Here is a 23731-nt window from a genome sequence, read left to right as displayed (position 1 = left end):
CTAAGTGAGGACCTATCTTAAAATAATTTTAAAGGGGTGAGTAGGTTCACTGCTCATTGAAAGAACATTTTAAAAGCCCCTAATTCGATTCATAATACCACCGGGGAATAGGGTATAAATTAAACTATACCACCCTGTCCTTGCCCCAACAAGAGAGTTCTTCTCTCCTTGCTAATTAGAACAGGGACCTGCTGGTTTTCTTTACCAAGAGCAATTAGCCATGGAATGTAAATGAGATGCTTAACATAAACTTCTTCAGAAATGCTTGCAAGCATGTACTTTAAGTCCCAACGTAGCTGTGCATCTCAGCATCTCCTCCCACAAGGGGGAGCCTCAACCTCCAGGGAATAGAAACACATCTTTATCCAGATCCCAAACTGATTTCACTGTATAAGGCTGTCGAGGTACTCGCTTCGTGTGCAAAATAAAATAAATGGTGATGTTGCCTACCGTGAGTTTAGAGTCTAGTCAGGAGGCTAGAGAACAAATTACCACAAAAAGATTGCAATGTCATCACTACACATAGGATGTGTGACATTTTGAAAAACTTTGAGACACTCTCCCTAGTTCATTCAGGTGGTAATGATGCTGGGGCATAATAGAAAAATTCCATGTGATGCTTGGATCATTCCTTATCCTACACACTGCAGAAGGAACGCTGAGATTTCTGAAATGTACCACAGTCCACCAACGTGCTCCATTTCTGGGCTACATCATTTGTCATTCCTTCATTAATACACTCTATATGGGATGCAGCAAAGAAGAAAGTGAGGCACCTTCTTGTCCCTCAGGAAGTTTATATTCTAAGAAGGTAAGTAAGTAGCCAATGACAGCAGGAGGAAGGATCATGCAAGCAAGGCAAGAAACACTGGTGACAAGCACAATGGTCCTGAGGGCACAAAGCAGCAAAAGTAAATAGAAGTCCAGACAAGAGTTTGATAGCAAACTGGCATTTTCACAAATTTCTCAATGAGGTGAGATAAGATGCTATTTATGTGTATCTCTAATGATAAACATAACAGACAGATAAACAAGTCAATGCAAAGGTCCTGAGGCAGGAGTCTGCTCAGAAGATTCAAGGATGATTACAGAAACTGGAGAGGTATGAGGAATAGTCCTAAGAGATGAAATCAAGAAAGGCCCAGGAGGTCAAGGTCTCACTGAACCTACTGAACCAGTATAAGGACTTTGGTTCTTATTCTAAGTCAAACCAGAAGATACTGGAAATGTAAAGGGGAGATTTAAATTCTAACAGGATATTCTAGGTGCTGTGCAAAAAGGCAAAGGTGAATTTGGAGCCAAGCGTGAAACATGGTGTGGGCTGAGCCTGAGCAAAGGCAGGGAGGGAAGAGAACAAGGAGAGGCTGAATCAGAATGTACTTGAAGACAAAGCCAAAAAATATTCACTGAGAACTGGATAACAAGGTAAAATTAAGAGAGCTTACTCAAAGAAAACATCAGCACCTGGGCTTGAGACACTGGAAGCAGGGAACTGCTGTGTAAGGTGAGGACCCTAGGAGGTTTTGGAGGAAAGATCAGGTTAGCATTGAGCAGTGCCTTTGAGATGCTTCAGAGATACTGCAGTGCAAAAACAATCACACATTAAGCTGGATATCTGCATTTAGAGCTAGGAGTGGCTAGGCAGGCCTGGAAACATCACTTGGAGATGTCAGAGAGCATCAGACAGTGTTAAGAAATATGTGACCAGACCCAGGCATGGATACTGTCTCTATGAGGCTTCAAAGTTGAAGCAATTCAGCAAGATAACCAATCCTGACTGGACACTCAAATTGGCACAGGGGCATCTGTGTCTTCGAGAGAACACAATGATGTTTACAATGAGAAGACTTTTAAAAACCAGGTACACAGAAGCCTCCTTGCTGAAGCCATGTGATATGTGTCTGCAACCCTTCTGACTGTCTGGAGGGGCCTGTAAGAAACAGCCATTGGGATAAAGACAGAAGAGGCTTTGTCTCAGCTGATGGACCTCCTCATGAAGAGAAAATTATACAACTGCTGCCACCCCAACTTGCCAACACAAGAAGCCAACCAAGCCCAAATTCCATGTAGCACCTGATGACAAGCTGGTTGCAGATTACCCCCCCTAAACTGGAGAGGTCGAAATGTATCATGGGAACTGCTCTCCTCCTGAATCAACTGTAGCAGAACTGAAACTTTCATCCTCCGATGCTCTTCTCACTGTCATATGCCCCACACAGGGTGGCTTCCACCAAGGAGCTCATGTCACCACAGATGAAGAAGAGTCTGTGGAGTTTACTGGCAATACCTAGACCTGACCACTAGAAGCAGCTGGCCTGATACCAAGGTTTGAAGACTTCTGAAGACACAATGGCAAAACAGCCAGGAGCCCAAACCTGCATGAGATTATGATGTTATCTACTAAGAGGCTTGAAAATCAAGAGTCAAGAACGGGATTAATGATCTCATTGGTAAGCGCTATCAGTCATCACACAATATTTCCTTCATGCCCCCCAGCTCTAGGCTTTGTTGATAGAGTAAGTTAGGTTTCCCAGGAGAACATCACCATGAGACAAAGCATCTGTTTCATCGTACTGGAGATTACAGTCTTACATTTTTTTTCAACAGGGAAAAGCACAAATGCAGTCCCCCACTGCCACAAATTATGCAGTCTAATTTCCCACATTTGGGGAAATTGCAGGGGTCAGCACACCCTGAGCGCAATGGGTTAGCCTCGCCCTGGGAAAACCACCTTCATGATCATGGTATCTCCACTGCCAGGTAAGTATTGGAGTCTTTATCCATCTGTTTCATCTCCTGCTACTCTGAGGCAAAGAAGGGGTTATCTACTAGCTGGGGTGATCTGTTCCTGTTATCAAGGGGAAATGGATGCTATTGTACAATGAACCCAAGGAGAATGATGTTCCAAGCCTCTAATTGGTATTATCCTCTAATTAATTTCAAGTCCTCTTATTATTTTCAAGTCCTGAAGTAAAAGTTAATGGGAGACTACAGTAATAAAAGAAAACTATTAAGAACTCAGATCCTTCAGAAATGAGGGTTTGGATTATAAGATCATGCTACCAGCTTGAAATGCTGAACACCTGAGGCGCTAGCTTGGGGCAAAGGAAACATGAAATTGGCTGAAGAAAAGAGTTGAGCTGGCTGACCAACTGTGACTTCATGGCCAGTGATGGAAATCAATATCACAGCCACTATGCATACTTTCCTTCTTTGTTTTATAAGAAAATGTGTGGGTATGTGGATAAATAGGTGATGATGATGGTGATGATAGATAGATAGAAGATAAATGCTAGATAAATAAAATATAGGATTGATTGATAGATGATAGACTAGATAAATAAAATATAGGATTGATTGATAGATGATAGACAAGAGATACAGATGATAGATAATAATAGATAAAAGATAGATGATGATGATAGATAGATGGATAGATTATAGATAAATAGATGATGATTGATAGAGATATAGATAGATGATAAATATATAGATTTTAGATAGATAGATAGATAGATAGATAGATAGATAGATAGATAGATTTCATAAATTTTCTCTCTTCTCCATGTATTCTTTGTTTTATTCAGAGAATGTGGTAGTTAGCATCTCAACTATTTTAATGCACAGACTAACCACAAAGTATTCTGACAGAACTGCAAAAGTAATTAATATCACCCAGAGAAGCCACAGCAACTAATGGGACTTCATGTATCACTTCCTTAGAAGACAGTGAAAGCAATCTTCTGGTCTAAAAAACCATTACATTACATTAGCTTGAAGCCCAACAGCTCATCGGAACAGAGGGTTGAAAAGGATGCTCCCTGTAGCCAATTCTGTAGGCTGTGCTTGTTCTCTCTGGGCTTTCTCTCAGCCCCACCCTGCCCTGCACAGTAAGCTAACCTCCAGTCTTGGATGGTGGTAGGAAGCCACTCCCTCCATGAATCTAGTTTCTGGAGACAACAAAGACCCAATAAAGATGTGGAAGAGGCTCCTAACTTTCTCTCAGGTACTTCAGCATGCATGGTCGAAGCCTGGGTAAGGAGATCCTGGGTGGGAGAAACTCTTAACTTTCAGCCCTTCTTCCTCTGTCTCTGTGCAGTGATTCTCATAACTACTGACTGTGAAGCAGTGCTACACTTCTGGTCCATGCTCTTCTGAATTTTGCAGCATCCTTATGAACATTCCTTGCATTTAATCTCTTCTGTCACGTATTCAGGCTGGAAGATCCAGGGAGACCAGGTATGTACAGGTTCTGCAGGCCTTGTAAAGAAAGTATTTCTAGAATTGAGGGGGTGATCAGCCATGTAAAATGCTCACATAAAAGCATCATCGGTTTAGCTAGGAGATGACTGCAAAGTCTTGGATGTGACTGGTTACTTTGTTTCTAATCTCATCCTCATCCCTCATCCCCCATCCCCCATCCCCCATCCTCATCCAGCATTCTACCAGAATGTCCTGTCCATGGAGATCTAAAACCAGTTCTCTAATGCCAAAAGTAAATTCCAAGGTCAAAGCTGTTTTCCTAAGCATGATAGTAGAAAGGACTTTCCAACCTGACCCATGTCCTGCTTAAGCATCCTCTGGAGTTGGTTTCCCAGGATGACTTCTAAACCCCGCCACATTTGCCATATCAACCCCTCCCCCATTTCATCCTCTTATGCCTTTTTAAACATATCTTCTCCCTCCTCAGAGGTCACTCTGCCATTCTCTCCTGATGTTCTCCTCAAGTTTCATTGTAAATATTTTTAGCTCCCCTGGGTCTCATTGTTCCGCTCCAAACAGAAGTGGTTCCCCTTAAATCCTGACTCCCCTAGCCAACTGCATGCATGTGCAATTATGCTGTTCCCTGCTACTATAATTTTCTGCTTGTATGTGATTTTCTACTGTGATCTTCAGTGATCCTCCCGACAAGCTTAGCACTTTCCACAGCACAGTACCAATCAAGAGAGATTCAATGTATCTGCTGAAGCGAAGGTGGTCCTCCCAAGAGAACATGAGCCTTGGCCAAGATGGCCAAAGCAGCCTCATGAAGAATAAGAAGTGTGAGTGATGATAAGACATGAAAAGAATATAATTTTCCATTTCTTCTTTTTGAGATTACCATTCTCAAAGTTCTTTTTAGACATGTTAGTCTGCCTAGCCTTGCCAGAAGGGAATTTCAAAGTGACTTGTAAAAGAATTTCAAGAATGGTCACAAGACGGCCAGAGATACAGAGGTGGGAAGGGAACACAGCCAATGCAACTTGAATTTTAGAAAAGTTCTTCTTTTCCATGGGCTCATAGAGAGGACCTGACCTTGCTGGGATTCAGAGTAAACACTAGTGCTCTAGCAAAAGAGAGTGACTTGGCAGATGAGACTAGCCCATGTACCAGCAGGCTAAATACAGACAGGGAACACTAACATTTGATGAGTACTTACTAAGTTCCAGCCGCCATGATTGGTGTTCTTCCCACACTGAACAGAACATTTGTAGAACTAGTGGGTGGTAGACACCATGTTCTGTACTATCCAAATGTAAAAACTGTCCCCGTCATGTACCTGAGAGACACTTACCTATGTCTCCAATATTAAAGGAAGGAAAAGCATATAGAAGTTAATAAGCATTAGTTATCCTTAAAAGCAGACCATTGTTTAGAAAATGCTTTACAGAATTTGGTAGCTGGGAGAAAAAAAGGCAAATGACAGATTAAGAAAATGGTGTTGTTGAAACAAGGAGCTTGTGAAAAATGGCTGCTGAATGGTAGGGGGTTGTTCCAGCTTTGTGTAACAAGCCATTAAAAGTGAATTAAAAATCCATTCACGGTCGTTTCCCCAAGGGGCTTTGAAAATGAGAGAGATGGCCATCCCTTGGAAATGATGTAGGTAGCAGGCAACCCAGCAACAGGGATGGGGACAAAGACCCCCAGATCTCCCTGCCAATTCCTATACGCACAGAGGGTGGCACTTCGGAACCAGAGTCAGCTAGCTCAATAGAGACATCTTAACTGGCAATCTGAGCTCACCTCTTCCTAACCTTCTATTCCTCCACCCATGTCCACACAAGCACTTTCAGCACCATGCTGAGATCAAGACCACAGGGCTCAGTAAGCAAAGAGAAGACCTGGCTCCAGAATAAAGTCTATGTATAACCTTCAAGGTAAAGAGACACACCAGCAGCCTGATTTTTGCAGGGGACAGCAAATGCTTTAAACCAGATAATCTTTCTGTGAACTCCAGACTCAACAACTTAGGTCTGGATCTTAGGCCAAGAACCTGCCTTACTGAGCCCCCAGAAGCCTCATCTTACAAATCAATAGATCCCTCCCTCAATTGTGCTAACTATGAGGAATGGGTGAAAGCTGTCTCACTGCTAGGCACATAGCACACCGAATGAAAAAGTGAGGCCCTGGGAACAAAAAGTGTTGCCAGGTGTGGTTAAGGAAAAGGTTTATTGTAGCTATGAGCAAGAACACAGCCAGAGGCATCTGGATGGATCCAGACTTAACCAGGCTAGCAGAATGAACTGGAATATGAGAGGATGGAAGGGTTGGGGGAGAGTCAGTGAAGAGAGACAAACGAGGAGCCAAGAAGCCAGGAGCAATCGAGAAAACCAAGAGAAGAGAGGAATCAAGTGGACACTTCACCAAAATGGCTGAGTTATAAAGGAAAGAGACGCTGGGGGTAGGGAAGCAGAGCTCAGGGGCTGGAGAGGTTCAGGCTAGGGGGTGGAGTATGTCATCCAAGATGACACTATAACACGTACTTATGATGCTGAGAACCTGGTGGCCAAAATCTGCTTTGAGATGTTAAATGGGCATCCCAGTTAGCCATTTGTCTTGAGTTTGAGACCTAACACACACCAGCACGTAACATATACACTCTGTGTTGCTCTAAGCTAAGACTGTGATCTACCATCTGGGGAATGGTGGGTGGAGGGAGAGATGCCATGTCCCCAAGAAGGAGCATTTCACTCCTTTAGTGATGACAGCCTGGACCTCACAAGGTGCTGAACAGCCTTGCTGGTTTCTCCCTCATGCAGAGATGAAAGCTTAGGATTCCCATGCAAGATTCTCATTTTGTGTTTCCCGCATGGTGATGAGTTCTGCACTAAGAAGTTAACAGGTCCAAGCAAGTCCATGGCTACTGTTGTGTGGTCTTTGATCCTGTCATTCATCTGTTTGCATGGATCCTGCCCCAAAAACATTTACTCTCCTTCCTTCCCACTCCTTAAAAAAAAAAAAGTCAGGGTTTCTCTCCAGGTCTCAGGAGTACTCAGTCAAATGCTTTTCTGGGGGTCAACTGTTACCCAGGTTACAGGTAGCCACTAGCCCTGAATGCTTTGTGAAGGATCAAGGGCAGGATCTTAGCCAGATCATAGGATCCCCAGGGCAAACATCACATCTGTTTTCTTTGCTATTAGATTGCCAGCATTTGAAATTGCCCAGCCTCTCATGGACCCTCTGCAAACAAAGGAAAGTAAGCAATGCTCACCAGCTGTGATCCAGCATCAATCAAGCCAACTTCTCATTCAATCCTGTAGATCACTATATGGATATAGTGATATAGACCCCACTATGGAGGTGAGTCTCCTGATCTACAGCACTCTCTGTGTTAGGAACGAGGACTTACATGGTTTCCAGCCATGACAGTCAGCACAGTATGGGGTGCATGAGCCTAGAGGCTCACTGTCTCAAGCAAGAACCACAAGAAGCCTGAATGCTTTCTATAATGGAACTTGCTGTTTTCTGATTGGGATGCAACAGAAGCTTCCATTCTTGAAGACTTTTGAGGACAGATTGCCTGTTCATCTTAATAGAAGAGTAAATACAAGAACTTTAGAAGTAAAAAATCAGGTCTAGAAGAAAGAAGGCTGGAGGATGCCATTATGGTCCTCACTGTGGTTGTCTATGGGAGCTAGAGCTTTGAACTGGGTGCAATGTTCCCAGCCTTATATAAGCCAAACCATGGGGGTGAACTGAAACCAGATAATAATAGTTTTAAAGACTGAACATATACATTTCTAATGCTGCTGTAACAAATGATGACACATTTAAAATCATTCAAATGCCCCATATACCATTATGGAGGTCAGTAATGGGATTAGCAGGGCCACTCCCCTGCATACTTCTGGATGTTCTAGAGCAGAATCCACTGCCTTGCATTTGCAGCTTCTAAAAGGCTGACCCTCACTCCCTGAACGTGGTCCCTTCCATCTTCACTGTCCATGATGACCGTTCAAGTCTTTCTCATATGTCATCACCCTGATTCTTCTGTCTCCCTTTTCTCCATTCAAGGATGCCCATGGCTGCACTAGGCCCTGCCTGATACTGTAAGACAACCATTTCATTTCAGCTCCATTTGGTAAATGGCAGGGCAGAGTCTAAAGAAAAGCTAAGGGGATTAAACAAGGAGTCTGGAATATAGAGGGTGGGCCACTGAAGGAAAATGGAATGAATTCTGCTGAGCATGCTACTATAATGGTCTAATCATAGATTGTAAGAGGTCTTAACTGAGGCAATATCTGTAGCAAATGAAAGAAGGGAATGAAAACAAATTCCTGTGAAAGTAGTGGCTAAAACTTGCAACTGGGGATTAACAGAAGTGCCTCTGAGCTTTCCAGAAGTCAATGCTTCATCATAATTAAGGAGTCAGGCTTGAACTTGAGCTCCAAAATACAGAAGAAGGCTATCACGAGTCTCTGTAGCCCCATTTCATACTTCAAGTTAGATGCACAAATATTCCCTGCAACTCTGCTTCTTTCTTGGCTTGGAAAGTGCTTGGGCCTCACCTCTCCTTGGCTCTATCTTGCTCCTGACCATAAGTCCACCATCTCCACAGGCATGCTCGCTGCTAAACAGCTCTTCTCTGACTTCTCAGCATCTTCTTTACCTGAATAATATTATTTTTGACTTTACAGGTCTGGTGAAAGCTTCACAAACTTCTGATCTGGATCTCACCTTGCTCAGAGTCTCTGTTCTTTCCACTTTGGCAGGAATCTTGGCCATAAAGGCTTCATCCCAAGACTGGGCAGGTAAGGACCATCTCACTTACATAGGGACACAGAGCACTTAGAAACCATGTATCCTAGTAGGAAGACCATTCATTCAACTACTGAAGTATTTAAAATCCCTTGCATTAGAGGAAGAAGGATTTAGTGTCATAGAAGCACTGCTTTTCCATCTCCTATAGAAGCCAGCCTTCTGCTAGCTGCCAAGCCAAGGAACTTATCTAGACTGCTAAAATAATGTAGGCCTGAGCTTTGTCTTCACATAACTCCTAAATGAGAGGAAGAACCTAGGCCTAGGGCTATACCAGAACATATAATTTATCTGTATTGATTCACTAGCATATATTTGAACCGATCTCCTTGTCCTTCCCTTCTCTGAGAATCCATGGTCACAGTCCTGAGAAATTTATCTTCTGCAAAATACCTCTGAAGAAATAGTTTCTTCATGTTTCTTAGCTACAGCAAGAGTCCATACCAGGGATACTTAAGAAGAAAAGAGAGAAGACAAATCAGACCTTCCTGTGTGTTGACACAGACTTCAAATCAACTCTTTCTATGATGCAAAGCTCACAAGGTGTACTTCAAATTACAGACAACTCAGATCTAAGAGCGGAAGTACCAGGAGCAGAAGCAGCATAGAGGACAAGTCAGACTCCTGCTGTGGAGGAAGGAGCTGATCGGATGTTGAGACAAAGTGAAGGACTAAATTCAAAGGGAAAACAATGAATTTTGGCCTTGTGCCAGACTGACAGAGTGCCTCCAAGGAATTCAGCACAACTTCCCTTCATCTTGGGAATAAGTGACCTTTGTTTAGGTTACTTCACTCAAACAAGCTTGGACATCTGCTATGTACCCAGCTGGGTTCCAAAGGAGCCCAGATAGGTTAGACATGGTTTCTTTTTACAGAGACCCTCTACCATGGGGAGGATGGACAGGTGGGTAGGTCAGTAATATCCAAACCCCTGCCTTTTTTGCCCCAAGGGCTCTTACTCTACTAAAAATCATTAGCAGTTCCTCCAATCCTTGAGGTTCAAAGCCACCTCCTATGCCAAAACTGAAGAGAAAACAAAGGCCTAAGAGCACTGGCTTTGTCTTGTAAAGCCTGACCATCCTGCATAAACATAAGAGACCTCATGTCTGAGCTTTGCTCAGGTTGGAAGGACATCTACAATGAACCACTTGCTTTAAAATAGCTGATACTTTTCTGCTTCACAGAGGCATGGTGGCAGCAGATTTGATCTTTGCCTATTAACTTTTCCTCGGCTTTACCAATATGTACATAGAAGACAACATTACCCCTACTTGACCCCAAAATGTGTACATAGGCACATCTCCACACCACACACTGCCCGCCAGTACCCAGCCATCCTCTGTGCCAGCAGTAGCACATCCCTCATTACCATAACCCACACTGACCTTGACATCTGTGGCTCACCATGTTCCCTAGTGTCTCCCATTCTATGTCCCTATCTTATAAATTTGACCTTGGACATCTTATACTGAGAGAGGACAGTAGTTACACCCTTCCCTTTGAAAGCAGATACACCTTTGTGGCTACCTCAGAAAAGAGTATAAGATGGCATTAAGATGCTAAAAGGATACAATAGAAGACCAGAGAGTTCCATCAATGCTATACAAGCCACATGGGAAATTCTAGGGGCATCTATACTCTTGATGTTGCTATTTAAGTCACAAGATCAAGACAGAGTTCATGTCACTGACTTCAAACATTTTCTGTCAAGCTAGCTAATAAATTGTCTTTTTTATTTCTTTTTGTTTGTTTGGTTGGTTGGTTGGTTGGTTGGTTGTTGGTTTGTTCGAGACAGGGTTTCTCTGTGTAGCCCTGGCTGTCCTGGAACTCACTCTGTAGACCAGGCTGGCCTCGAACTCAGAAATCCACCTGCCTCTGCCTCCCAAGTGCTGGGATTAAAGGCGTGCTCCGCCACTGCCCGGCTGTCTTTTTTACTTCAGCTCTATTCATGTTTCTGTCACACTGGAAACATTCCTCCCCCACCCCCCATACCAACATTTAAGCCCCAAATTAAAATTACTTCTTCCAACAAGACAATCCCACTTCTTGCCAGAGATTTGCTTCTTCCTTTGTGTGAAAATCAGGGGATTCTAACATTGCAGCTTCCTCTTGCACAGTAACATAACTGTGTATGCTCTCATGATACCCTGAGATATCTGACAGAAGTTTTGAGTCTCTTGATTTTTTTCCATCAGTAAATAAACAAATATAACCCTGTCTGGTAATAACGGATGTCTACAGACATTTGCTTATATGTAAACATGTGTAAGATTCTAGCTAAAAATAATAATAATGGCAGTAAGGCTAGAAGTCACTAATTATCTCATTTAAAAATGTAGCTGTCTGATGACATGTGACATCGTTATTCCCTTTTCTTTCAGGTACGAAACAGAAGCTAAAAGGATTAAGAAAGCAAAGTCTCATGGTATGTAAATAGCAACTCATAATATATTCCAGAAGATCAGACTGATTCCTCCCAGGGTTTCAAATTCCACCTCCTTCTTGATTAGAAGCTATCAATTAACTCAACAATTTCAGCACGGATGAAGTTACCATGGCAGCTGAGGTACCTTCGAGAACTTCACCTGGAATCTCAAGGCCAGCTTCACAGTGAACCCAACAAAATGTTCAAGGATCACAGATTCAAACTCAAGCCAGTGTCCTATTCTAAACACAACACTTAAGGAAGACATAAGAAGCCACGTGCCTAGGCAACCTCAGCTCCCTGGGAATGAGGGTCATGGCATTTCTGGCTCTCTGCCTGCTTCTCCATTCTTCTAAAACCTGAATCCCTTGGGTTTTGAATCATAGTTTCTTCTTCCTCCTGACTACCTAACCTGACAGGCAGGAGGGGGAGGTAGTTTTTCTCCTAAATTTAGAACTTTGACTCAAAAGAGTAGGCTCCACATGGGCAGGGGATGGATATGGGACACACCTGCTGTCCACTATCCAGTGTACTGATGTGGATAATATGGTGTGTGATTCAGAGCCAAGAAAAAAAATTAAGCTCCAAATGACTGAAGGAGTATTCAAGCAGCAAGCATTTTTCAGGGATTTAAAATGTGCCAACACTTTTTAGGTACTGCAAATATAAGGGAGGAGCTATGGGGAGCTTACTCAGAGAGGTGAACAAACTTGAGAACGTGGCAGGTGAAGGAGAATCAAAAAGAGAAGGGGGAAGCAGGTGCAGAGATATGTATATGAGAGGAAAATAAGTAGGTATTTAGGTAGGTAGATGGATGATAGATGAATAGATTAGATAGATAAATAGAAGATAGATGGTAGATAGATAGATAGATAGATAGATAATAAATAGGTAGATCAGAGTTGATAAACATAGTTGATAAAATAGATGATAGTAGGTAGGTAGATAGATAGATAGATGGTAGATAGATAGATAGATAGATAGATAGATAGATAGATAGATAGATGATAGATCAAAAGATGATAGATGGGTGACAGACAAGCAGATGGCTTAGAAGAATGTTATGTTCCCCAGGTAAGCATCTTTTGGTGTAGTTTATGAACCACTTCAGAAAAATTCTTCTTGTAAATTATGTTTAAATGTAGATTCCAGTTGCCTTTGTTTGTGAATTGATTGAAGGTACTGGAGGCCTGGCTAGCTAGGCAATTTGAATTCTATAAGCCATCCATAAGAAGTACAGTGTTTTGGAATTATCAAGTGAGAGTCTTATAGATCCACAAATCTTAAATATAACAAGTGTGTTCCCCTAGATGGCTCACCAATCACATCTCTATCAAGAATTGTCCCAAAGCTACTAACCTTTCCAGTTTTCATTAATTTTGTCTCCAGCTTTGGTGGATATTTCTACACAGACATGAAGTTCGGATTTAGTTTTATTTCCTTTTGTTTTAAACATATCACCCAAAGAAACTGTGTAAACAACAGTCAGTGAAAAGCAGAGTCTCGTGGGCTGTGAACGCCTAACTGAGTAACGCAGACTGACATCATGATGGTTCCTACATAGCAACTTGGAAGCTGAGGTTGTTCAATGTTCACACCTCAGTAAAATTTCATTGGTTAGGTTGAGAATCATCACAACAGCCTACATCACACTGGTGGGTGCCAAAGGCATCTTGGGTTAGGTTCTTTCTGTAGATGGCAAGAGCCACAGAGACCAACATATGCCAGAGTGTAGGTAGGTATGGGCTAAGGTCCAGACAGGCAAGGGATCATATAGGATGCAAAGATAAGGCTACAGCTGTGACTTTGGATGAGACAATCACAAGGACTAGAGTTGAAGGCCCAGCTTTCTACAGTTTGAGAGAAATCTCTACCTTCCTCTCCTATCCAAGTCAACAGCGAACTCCTTGGCTACTGTCTATATGTAGCAGATGGCCAACTCACCAGAGCATTGTGCTAACTCTGGCTCCCAATCTCCTAGTCCCAGGAAAAGATCCCTGGTGACTTCATTTAGACCAGATACTCATTACTGGCTACTTAGGAATTGGCTGAAAAAATGGACCCTATTTATATCTCAGCACAGTAACGTGAATACATAGAGGGGAAGACAGGACAGCTGTGTGTGGACAGTCAGTACAGTAGACATCCTAACTGTCAAGCACACACAAGTAACACTGTATAAATATGGTATATATACCCAGGTCCATAGTGCAACTTAAATGCTCCAAATATGTTGAATTATTCAAAATACTACAATATATGTCCTAATCAATGAAATGAGAAATGTCAAAGGAAAGAGGAAGGAGAAGCACCAAGGATATTATGGGATAGGAAGCTCAAGGCAAGCTCTAATGGGTAGAAAGAACCTCACAAAGGACAGCACGACTTAGCATGAAGAATGGCATGGGTATCAGGTCAAGCAGAGCTGGTCTGCAAAGGCAAGATGCCCATCCTTTTCAATGCCCTCTTGTCTGCCCTGCGTTCTCCTTCAAAGAAAGAGAAGAAGTGGAGGAAGGAAAAAGTCCTGAGTACTGCCACTGGCAGCTGCACACAGACAGAGCAAGCGTAGCCCCTTACCTAGACACCACACTTTACTTAGAGAAGAGGAAATTCATATGACAAAGCAATTCTTCCCTGAATGGAGGGTTCCCCCTCCCTCCTTGGCTAGGTCTTGAGTGGAGTACCCTTGGAAATATGGACCCTTCCAAGTTCAGTCCACTTAGTTTCAGGTAGCTGAAGGTACTGAGGCTGGCTGAGGTTCAAGAAGCAGCTAACTTCTTTGGGGCTTGTGAAGCAGGATGCATGCCACTCCACAGCAGAGTTGGAACTAAGCACACAAGATCTGGGCAAGAAGGCAGCGGTGTGCCTCTAACTGGCAACTGTGTTCTCTGCAACTGGGCCTGTGCAACATGTCGATCCTCAAGACTCTACTGAGATGTGGGTAATGACAAGGATTCTTCCTTTACATAGGCCTGAGTTAGCCTCCAGTGCCTCTAGAGAAAGCCACAGATGAAAATGGCATTATGGGAAGTCAGGTTTCTTGACAGAAGCCCAGCAATTCAGATTAATCAGGAACTTTCCAGAGTTCCTCCAGAAATTATTGTGCAAGGGCAAGGTGGACAACCTTCCACAAACACCGCTGATACAAACATGGGATGAGGGCTGAGGCAGTGAGAGGTGGGAGGGGCCTGCAACCCCTAGTGACCCAAAACTTACCTCTAGGGTAAGAGGCTTAACCTCACTACCAGACCTCTGTGTACCACACACTTGTCAGGCACAAGGCTGGCCTGTTAGCATTGGGAAATTTCTCTAGTGGTCTCTAAATAACAGAATCTCAAGTAACCCAAAGTGCAACCTGACCAGAGTTCTACACAATATGACATGACACAGACTTTGAGCTCCTTTGAGGAGACCTTGTGCTCCTGCAATAGACTCATCTTTTGGCTTTTTCCTGCACTGATATCCACCACCAGGTGGTCCAGGAACACATAGGGCAGTGCCTTCACCTGCTGGAAGTTGATGCTATCGGGACACTGAGTGGGCCAGAAGAACATCCTGTAACACCACCATATCTAAGATGAGCAGGAGTGCCCAGTGGGACTCAGTGAGATCCGTGGGCTGAGCGAATACAGGAGTTAGGCAACCAAGGATTGGTGTGTTCCTGACATACACACTAATTAAACAAGAAGGAATACTCCCCAGAAACTAAATATGCAATGGTCAGGTAGAAAACAAAAACTGTTAATGACATCAAGAAGCCTTTGGCTGAGATTCCAGCACATAGCTCTGTGCCATCAGAGAAGTAACTCAGCCCTGCCGGCCTCCCTTCTGCCTCAGGAAACAGGTGCACCCACTTCACAGGCTGAAAGAAAAATGCAAAAGAAAGTCTCAGTAAACCAATAATCTTGTGCCTGGCACAGAGACAGAGTTAGGAAATGTTAGCTGGCATTAGAACGAGCTCTAGTCATCTCTATTTCTCTTGAAAGAAAATGGAAAGGCTGCTGGTGTGCTCCTGTTGCTGCCTGCCCAGCATGCTGACCCTTCAGTGTGCTCAGAAAATTTCACTATTTTAAAGAATAGGGGAGAAGAACAAGGAAAACCAGGGAAGTAAAAAGTACAGGAGTCCCCTGGGCAGCGTCAATTGATATTGCCAATAATGTTCTGAGCCCGCGCCCATTCTCTCCAGGATCCACAGGCTCAGAGAAGCAAGGGAACTTCCCAATGGCACAGAACAGCAGATCTGGGACCTCACGGTCTCTGCTCTTTCTGCAACACAAGGTGGTTTTAAAGTCTCCAGTGGATTAGAACAAGTTTTTTCAAATCATCTTTCCACTAGGGATTCCTTTTGACCCAAGAAGTTTTTTAACCTGTCCCTGGGTAAAGAGGCATACAAGATAAATATAAAAATTAAACATTTACCGGTAACAAATAAAGAAATCTGTTTAAAACCAATCCTTAGCATACATCTAATTTAATCATTTATTGAAGAATAAATCAAATTTGTATACTGACTTGATGGATGTGTTTGTTTTTACATAAAGAATTAAATCTTAGATGAATAGTTGATACAACAGAACACATGGAGTTTTTAATATTTTTTAGAGTTGACAAATATTTTGACTTAGAACCACAGTACTGATGATCTCACCATTGCTCAATGCTTCCTCACAAAAGTGCATAAGCAGAGTTGTGGAAGTCTAAGGATCTTTTCAGAAGTGGTTAGAAATTCTACCCTAATGCCACGTCAAAACACACTTCATAATCTTTCTGTGAAATTCAAATTAGAGACTCAGACAGAAATTTCTGTTATTTATTTGTATGAGTGTATGTGGTGTGTGTGTGTGTCTATGTATGTATGTATGTATGTATGTATGTATGTATGTTACACACACGTGCATGTGGAGGCTAGAGGTTGACATCTATATATTCCTTGATTAGTATGGCAGATTCTTTCGCTGAGATGAACCTACAACTCACTAATGAGGTAGTTTTTCCTGGAGACCCCTGTCTTAGCCACCTAAGCACCAGTATTACAGGTGGGCAACCACACCTGCCTAGATTTTTTTCTGTGAGTGCTAGAGAGCTAAGTCCAGTCATCATGCTTGTAGGAAGAGCACTTTATCTGTGGAGCCATCTCCTTAGCCCATGCAAATAGCAAACATTTAAAAGTCAAACATTCCAACACAATCCGATACAATAGTAGGCTAACTTGATCCACATATGCTGACAAATGACATTAGGAAACTATAAATAGGTTTGGTTTGTTTTCCATAATAAAATCATTATGTTTCTAAAAACAACTCTTCCCCCCCCACAAAAAAAAAAAAAAAATCCCTGCAAAAGCTGAAAATTGTACATTACAATAACCTCAAAACTGAGCCAAAGTCAGCAGGGAGAGCAGAGACTGATCATGTGACTGTGACAAATTACATAACAGAAACAGCCTAAAGGAAAGACTTATTTTGGCTCACAGTTACAGAGGGCTCAGCTCATCATATCTTGGAGGAAGAAATAAAGTAAAACCGCTCACATCATAGTAGACTAGAAAAGCAGAAATACCAGCATGCTACCAACTTTCTCCTCTTCTTTTATTCTGTTATTCTCAAGCCCCCAGCAGATGATATGGTGCCATCCACACTCAGGGAGCATCTTTCTCTTGAGTTAATTCTTTCTGGCAACACCTTCATAGACACACTGTTCCATGCACTAAGTGATTCAAAGTCCAGCAAAATAATAAGAGTCCAGCAATGAAGATTAACTGCCACACAACTTTTCTCTAATGTGCTAAATTTAGATTTAAGTGAGTGAGTGCACATGAGCACACACACACTCACATACACACATTCTACACATATACATACACACACATACACACACACTGACACACATACATACACACACTCTACACATATACATACACACACATACACACATATATACACACACTCATACACATACACACACACACTCAAACACACACACATACACACTCACACACACACACACTCACACACACACACACATATATACACACTCACGTACACACATGAAAGCAGAAGAGGGCTGATTTGGGCAAAGGACTAAGACCATCAAAGGAAGTAGAAAAAATGAGGGCAGCTGGTGGCTAACACATATGAAAAAAGCTACAAAGATTTATATGTGCCAGAACACCACAATGAAACCTATTATATTTATATGCTAACTAAAGGATCAATTAAAACATGAAATTTCATCCCTGACTCATCCTGTGGGAACTCACCGTCCACTGAACCCTCAAGTAATCTCTCTTGGGTTTACCTGAGATGGGTGCCATTTATGAAAGTCTTTGGTGAGGTAAAAAGGCAATTGGCAAGTGAAAGAGTTAGTTCAAGATCTGAGACCATGTTTGGGGACATCAGAGGAAGACAGGACCTCAGGCAGTGGACAGACACAGAAATCAGAGAGAGCCAATGCTGGGAAGCAGCCTGGTATCTCACAGTCAGCAGATTGACTCATTTCTGAAATGCAAGAATAGCACTGAATTAGCAAAAAAAAAAAAAAAAAAAAAAATCTGAAGTTACAAAATGAAGACATTATAATGAAACAAATGTCCACCTGTCCACCTGTCCACCTATTCTCCCGGGAACACAGCACCCTGGGCCAGGCCTATCCAGGAGCCTTTGGCACAATGACAGAGCATTGTGTAATGGCAGTACATTGAATATTTGACTTTAGCTAATATGTTCTTACGTGTCCATGGAAATTTGAAATGCTGCTATTTGCACAGAAATGTTTATAAGAGATGTTACCCCTCTCAGGAATAAAACATCAATTAAACAGCCTCCATACTGAACAGTGGGAAAAATCAAGCAGTCAATGACACATTCTTTGACAGGTTGACAGTGTCACTCTAAACTGAAAACGAGTCAATAGGGTCTGTATTCATACAGCATAAAAGAACAATCATGGATAAGTTATAATTTAAAGAAAAAGTATGCTTATAAGTATATGTAAACATGCATGTATATATTCATTAATAAACCAACATTTGACAATGAGATTATGACCTATCAATGCACCATGAAAAATTGTTTCTGCTCACATAATAGCTTAGCCTCAAGCCTATCTAAAAGAAGTATGTTGATTAAAGTGTAATCATGGTAGTGCTAACATATCGCAATCAGAATAGAAAAATACTTCAAACAAAGGAATCAGAGTAATGGTGAGTGTGTGCTATGTTGCAATGTGAGGTCTTATCTATACTAAGTGTGTCCAAGAACACTGTATTCCAAGACCCTCTGTGGCTGGCTTTCTTGGTGTTTGTTTACTAGAACATGGGCGGAGCTAGTGAGCCGCCAATCATCATGGCTGCACTCTTCTTCTGGCATCCTTGTTGGCCATCTCCCTCCTTCAGATGGCAAGCTTCCTGAAAACAGACAGTGTGTGCCCCCTCTTCCTTCAGCACCATCAGAAGAGCCACAGAACAAATTAAAATGTGTTATGCTTCATTTTGACCTGCCACGCTCCACACAAACCTCTCTAGCTATACACAGCTCATGAAGAGGAGCTAGCATATCCCACAGGTGCCAAGATCAACCAGGCCCAGTCCTGACTCAGACCCAGCACATCTCCCATTTAGAGAACTGGAAACAGATTCTCAATGGCAGTATAATGAATGATATGGCAGTATGACGTAACGACAATAGCTAGAGGACAGCAATCAAAGCAGGCTCCCTGGAGGAGGAAGTGACAAAGAGAGTGAACAAGGACCTGCCATGCCAAGAAGCAGAATTCAGGCAACTGGAATCGTGTCACAAAATCACAAAATCACAAAATCACAAAATCACAAAATCGTGTCACAAAATCATGATAGTCTCCAAAGGCAAGTAGGGTTAAGTTGTGGGTGTCAAGTTCAGGTCCCAGAAGCCTGGACCATGAGACAGGGTCAGTGTTTGGGGATACGGTAAAATACTAGAGTAGCAAAGCAAAGCAAGGGCAGGAAGATGGACAAGACAAATCCAGAGAAGGCCAGGGGCAGGTCTTATGGCAGGTGTCCAGAAGCAGGCAGCAGGCCTCTGAATGTATCACTAAGATGGAGGTTGGATTCACTGAGCCTGGGACTCAGAGCCCTTCCCTCCCACTGTGGCTCACCACTGACTCCCGAATGCTACTGAGAAGAGAAGGTTATCATGGAGCCCAGACAAGCTCCTTTCTCCTCTGGAAGTGGAGTGACCGCAATAGAGTAGACATCTGAAGAGCTTCCCTAAACTACTCAGATGACACATAGATGACTCCTTATCAAGTCGTTCTATCAAGTACACTTTATCAGGAGGAATTCTTTCCTCCTCCCTCACAACAAAAGCTTCTAAAATTATCACAACGATGGACATAAAGGATTTTCTCCACAACCAACCCATGAAAACACTTTTGTCATGGTTACTGTTTCTGCTTCATGGCCAAAAAGGATGCCCGCCTCTTTGCTGAAGTATTTGTAACATTGCCCCAGCCTATGAAGAGAGACCAGGGTGCTGAAGGACCAGGAGGCCAGCCTGAAAGAGGAGTCCCTGCTCCAAAGGCAGGTCTTACCTATACTCCAAGAAACTGCCTAAGGCATACATTACTGAATGTCCCTCTCTCTTCAGTCAGCCAGACTAGATGTGTATATTAGCAGACAGTACTATACATAAGTACATTGCATAAGTTACGTTTGAGTCACTCTGACCAAAATACCTTGTGTAGACAACTAAAGGGGAAAACGGCTTATTTGCTTTTTTTGTCATGGTTTCAGAGTTCAGTCCATGACTGCTTGGTCCTGTGGGCTTGGGCAGAACACAGAGACAGGAATGTATGAGAGTAGTTGTTCATGTCACAGCAAAGGAGGAGAGGAACGCCAGGCTATGTTCTTCAATGGCAGCCTCTACTAACCTATTTTAACCACCCAGGTTCCACCAGCTAAAAGGTCTAGAGCCTCCCAAAATAGTGCCAGCTGCTGGGACACAAGCATGCAAAACAGAAGTCCGTGGAGCGCGTTCTGGATTCAAACTCTAGCCTGCCTGGGAGAGAAGCTGCTGCTGTCGTCTCAGATAGAAAATCTTACAGGAGGAGTGAGAGTTAGGAACCAAACAGAGATATGAGTGTATTATTCCTCACTGCAATTTAATTCACAGAACTGGAGAAAAATTAAGCGGGGATGCCTTTCCCACCAGAGTATCAAAAATGGCCCTAGTGAGGATGAGTCCGGAGAGGCGGCCGGCCTCATGGAGAAGGGAAAGCCTGTGCTTGCAGGGATGCTGAATTGGTGAAGGCTCTAGAGACCTTCCTAAGTGGAGATTCCCACAATCCCCTGTGCTGTCCTGACATCTCACGTCCTTGCCCTGGCTCACAGACACCTAAGGGACTGAGCCCTACCTTGGTCCCTCTTATAGCAAAACCTGGTTCAGAAACAAAGGCTTCAGCACAGGCTACCTTCCAGGCCAAAGTCCTTCCTGTGGCTGCACACTGCCCGGCTCTCAGCAGTGTCTCAACACAGTGCCTTGTTATCACTGAAGAAAACAAAGCTTTTTATTTTGGGAGTTGCAGGCTGGAAGTCGAAATGGAAAACAAAAAGTACATAATGTTTGAGAGGGAGAGGTTCTGTTGATTTGCATTGTTTTAACCGAAAGAAAACAACAAAATCTGGGTCACAGATTTTTCTGACTATTGCATGAACTCTTAAAAGAATTCCTAAAGGTAGAAAAGCCTTGGGATTGCTAAGGGTGGGCTGAGCTAGCCCAGACTTGATCTTGTGGCTAAGGCATGTGGGCTGCTTTACACTGGACAGCATATGTACCATTGAACCAGGGCATCTCCAGCAGAAACAGAAGTTACTATGCACCCCTTGTCTCAGACCTTCAGACTGCTGCCATCAGATTCATCTCTCCTGATGCAGACCCTTGGACAGGTCTCAAAACACCACTCCCTTCCCTTCCTAAGTTGACATGCCTGGTTCAGAATGCACAGCTAATGTGTGGCTCCCACCTCATCCTTCCTACACTGCTTCCCCCTGATGAAAAAGCCCTGGTCTCCCTTCTGCTCTGAGCTTCTCCCTGGAGATTTCCTATCCTCAACCCTTCCAAGCCCTATCAACCCACATTTCTTTCTTAGCCCCAGTCTTAGGGACCCAGTGACTAGGATAGGCACCATAGTTCTCAGGGACATTAATTTGAGGCTTTGCCACTTTCAAGTGTGACCTTGGCGAAGTCACTTAATCTCGCTAAGCTTCAGTTTCCTCTTCTTAAAATAAGTGTGAAGCCCTTGGCTGGCCAGGCGGCTGTAGAGAGCAGATGAAACATCTCATGTCAAACGCCCTCTCTTCCCAGAGGCGTGCTGAGCTCATGTCGCCCAGACAGTCTTTGTTCTCCTTCACGTGTAATTTGCAATAATTATCCCATGGCATGATTTCTGTTTGTAGTTCTGACCCCACGGATGCTGGGTTTCTTTGAGAGAAGGTATACTTATGTCCTTTCATCTTTGTATTACCAGGAAATGAACAAAATTTAAATATGCCAAACACTGACTGGGCCTACCTCCTACCACACTTGTTCCAATATATGCTTCCACTTCCTCTGTGTTTTACTAGGCTGCCCTGTGCTGTAACACCTGCCTACATTCATTATCTCTTTTCCTGGATTTTAAGTTCCTTGGAACTATGGCTTTGTCTGAGCCTATTTTAAGTTTTATTTCTTTAATTTACATACAGCAAAGTTCATTCTTTCTAATGCATGGCTCCGTGAGTTTTGACAAATGCACAAGGTTGTGTAACCACTTGCCTGAGACATTTTTATTCCTCCCAAGGTACTACCATTCTATAAATATTTACTGAATAAATAAATGAGTAGCGGAATGAACTAATACTTGCTGGGAAATGTTTCCACGCCAGCCACCAGAAAATTTCGGAGTCCAAAAACAACACAAAAGACAAGGTTATAAGTGTCTCGTCTCCTCTCTGCAAAGCAATTTCTCAATATCAGAAATCTCTAGAAAATGTTTTCAGCCTCTGGCGCTAAGCTTTCAGTTCTGTGGTGACTCCAGAGAAAATAATCAAATAATCATGATAATGTCGTGAGGCCCAGGAAGGTCACAGGTCATTGCCCACAGCAGCAGACTCTCAGGAATGATACAAATGACCACAATAGAAGAATGGTAAGTGATACTGGGGTGCTCCAACATCAGGACAATAAAAGCAGGCTTTTGTATATATACTTGATACTGAGTATAATGCATAATTGTCTAATATAATAATATAATATATTAGAATATATTAAATATAATAGAAGTTAACTGTAAAGACAATCTATAAAACAATATGCTAACAAGTGTTTAGAATATATATTTTGTAAATATTGAATAATGAAATGCAGATTTAAAAGTGTGTGTGTGTGTGTGTGTGTGTGTGTGTGTGTGTGTGTATATATAAGTATTAATCTAACTTTACAAAACAAATTACATGCAAGTTGGTACCCTGGTCAGTGGACACTAGGTCATTTCTTTTTCTTCAGGTTCCAGATTTTCAAATTTCCTTCACTAGGTATTCCCACTTCTATAATGACAAAAAAAAAAGTTATAAAAATAGAGTTGAAAGCCCTTTATTTCTGCTTTTTTTAAAAAAAAATCTCCTAACCTTTATTTCATCTCTAGATGATTCAGTGGTGGCTAAATTTTCACGCTAGAGATGTGGCATATGGCTCCGCTTAAAGGAGAACGTGCTTGCTGTCGGAAGCATGTTCAGAAATATTCCATCCTACTGGAGGGTGACACATGCCAGGCAGAGCTCCAGAAAGCAGCCCCTGCCCTGGGGGCTGAGGCTTCCTCCTGTTACATCAGGAGAACGTCAACGTCAAATAAAGGATGATGAGCGGGGTCTCTGGCTCAGTGTGATCACTCTTCACTGCTAAAAGGCTACACGATTTTCCCTAACCTCAAACAAGGGGAACGATGTGTCATTCATGTCTGTGTCCCTAGCAACTCATCTCTCTGTGAATGGCATGAGCATCCTTCTTGTTGCATAAGAGAAAAAAATCTAGAAACCATCCTCAATATTTCTTTGTTTTACCACTAAAGCTTCTGTTTATCAAATACCTTTCTGATTTCTCTGACTTGATCACCAAGTTGACTTTAATGTTCATTGGTTTCTATCTTCATTGCTCCTTGTGGCTCCTATAAAGGGTTATTGTCTCTTTCACATCATGTCTGCACTGTACATGCATCTGCTGTATACCCCATCCGCACACTTACCCATCTCTATTTTACTGTTCGCAAAATAATTTGAAA

At 42.6% G+C, this 23731-nt stretch overlaps 1 protein-coding gene and 1 non-coding gene across 2 annotated transcripts in view; both read right to left on the bottom strand.

The window, feature by feature from the left end:
- Positions 1-23731, bottom strand: part of Sorcs3 (sortilin related VPS10 domain containing receptor 3) — a 588549-nt gene that overhangs the window by 409970 nt on the left and 154848 nt on the right. The window lies entirely within an intron of this gene.
- LOC117699901 (U1 spliceosomal RNA) lies at positions 2605-2768 on the bottom strand. The gene has a single exon (XR_004605316.1). It is a non-coding gene; the product is annotated as a U1 spliceosomal RNA (small nuclear RNA).

The sequence above is a fragment of the Arvicanthis niloticus genome, chromosome 1 (assembly GCF_011762505.2).
Source record: "Arvicanthis niloticus isolate mArvNil1 chromosome 1, mArvNil1.pat.X, whole genome shotgun sequence".
Taxonomy (NCBI): domain Eukaryota; kingdom Metazoa; phylum Chordata; class Mammalia; order Rodentia; family Muridae; genus Arvicanthis; species Arvicanthis niloticus.
Note: the sequence above shows the minus strand (reverse complement) of the source record. Positions and strands in the feature narration are given on the sequence as shown.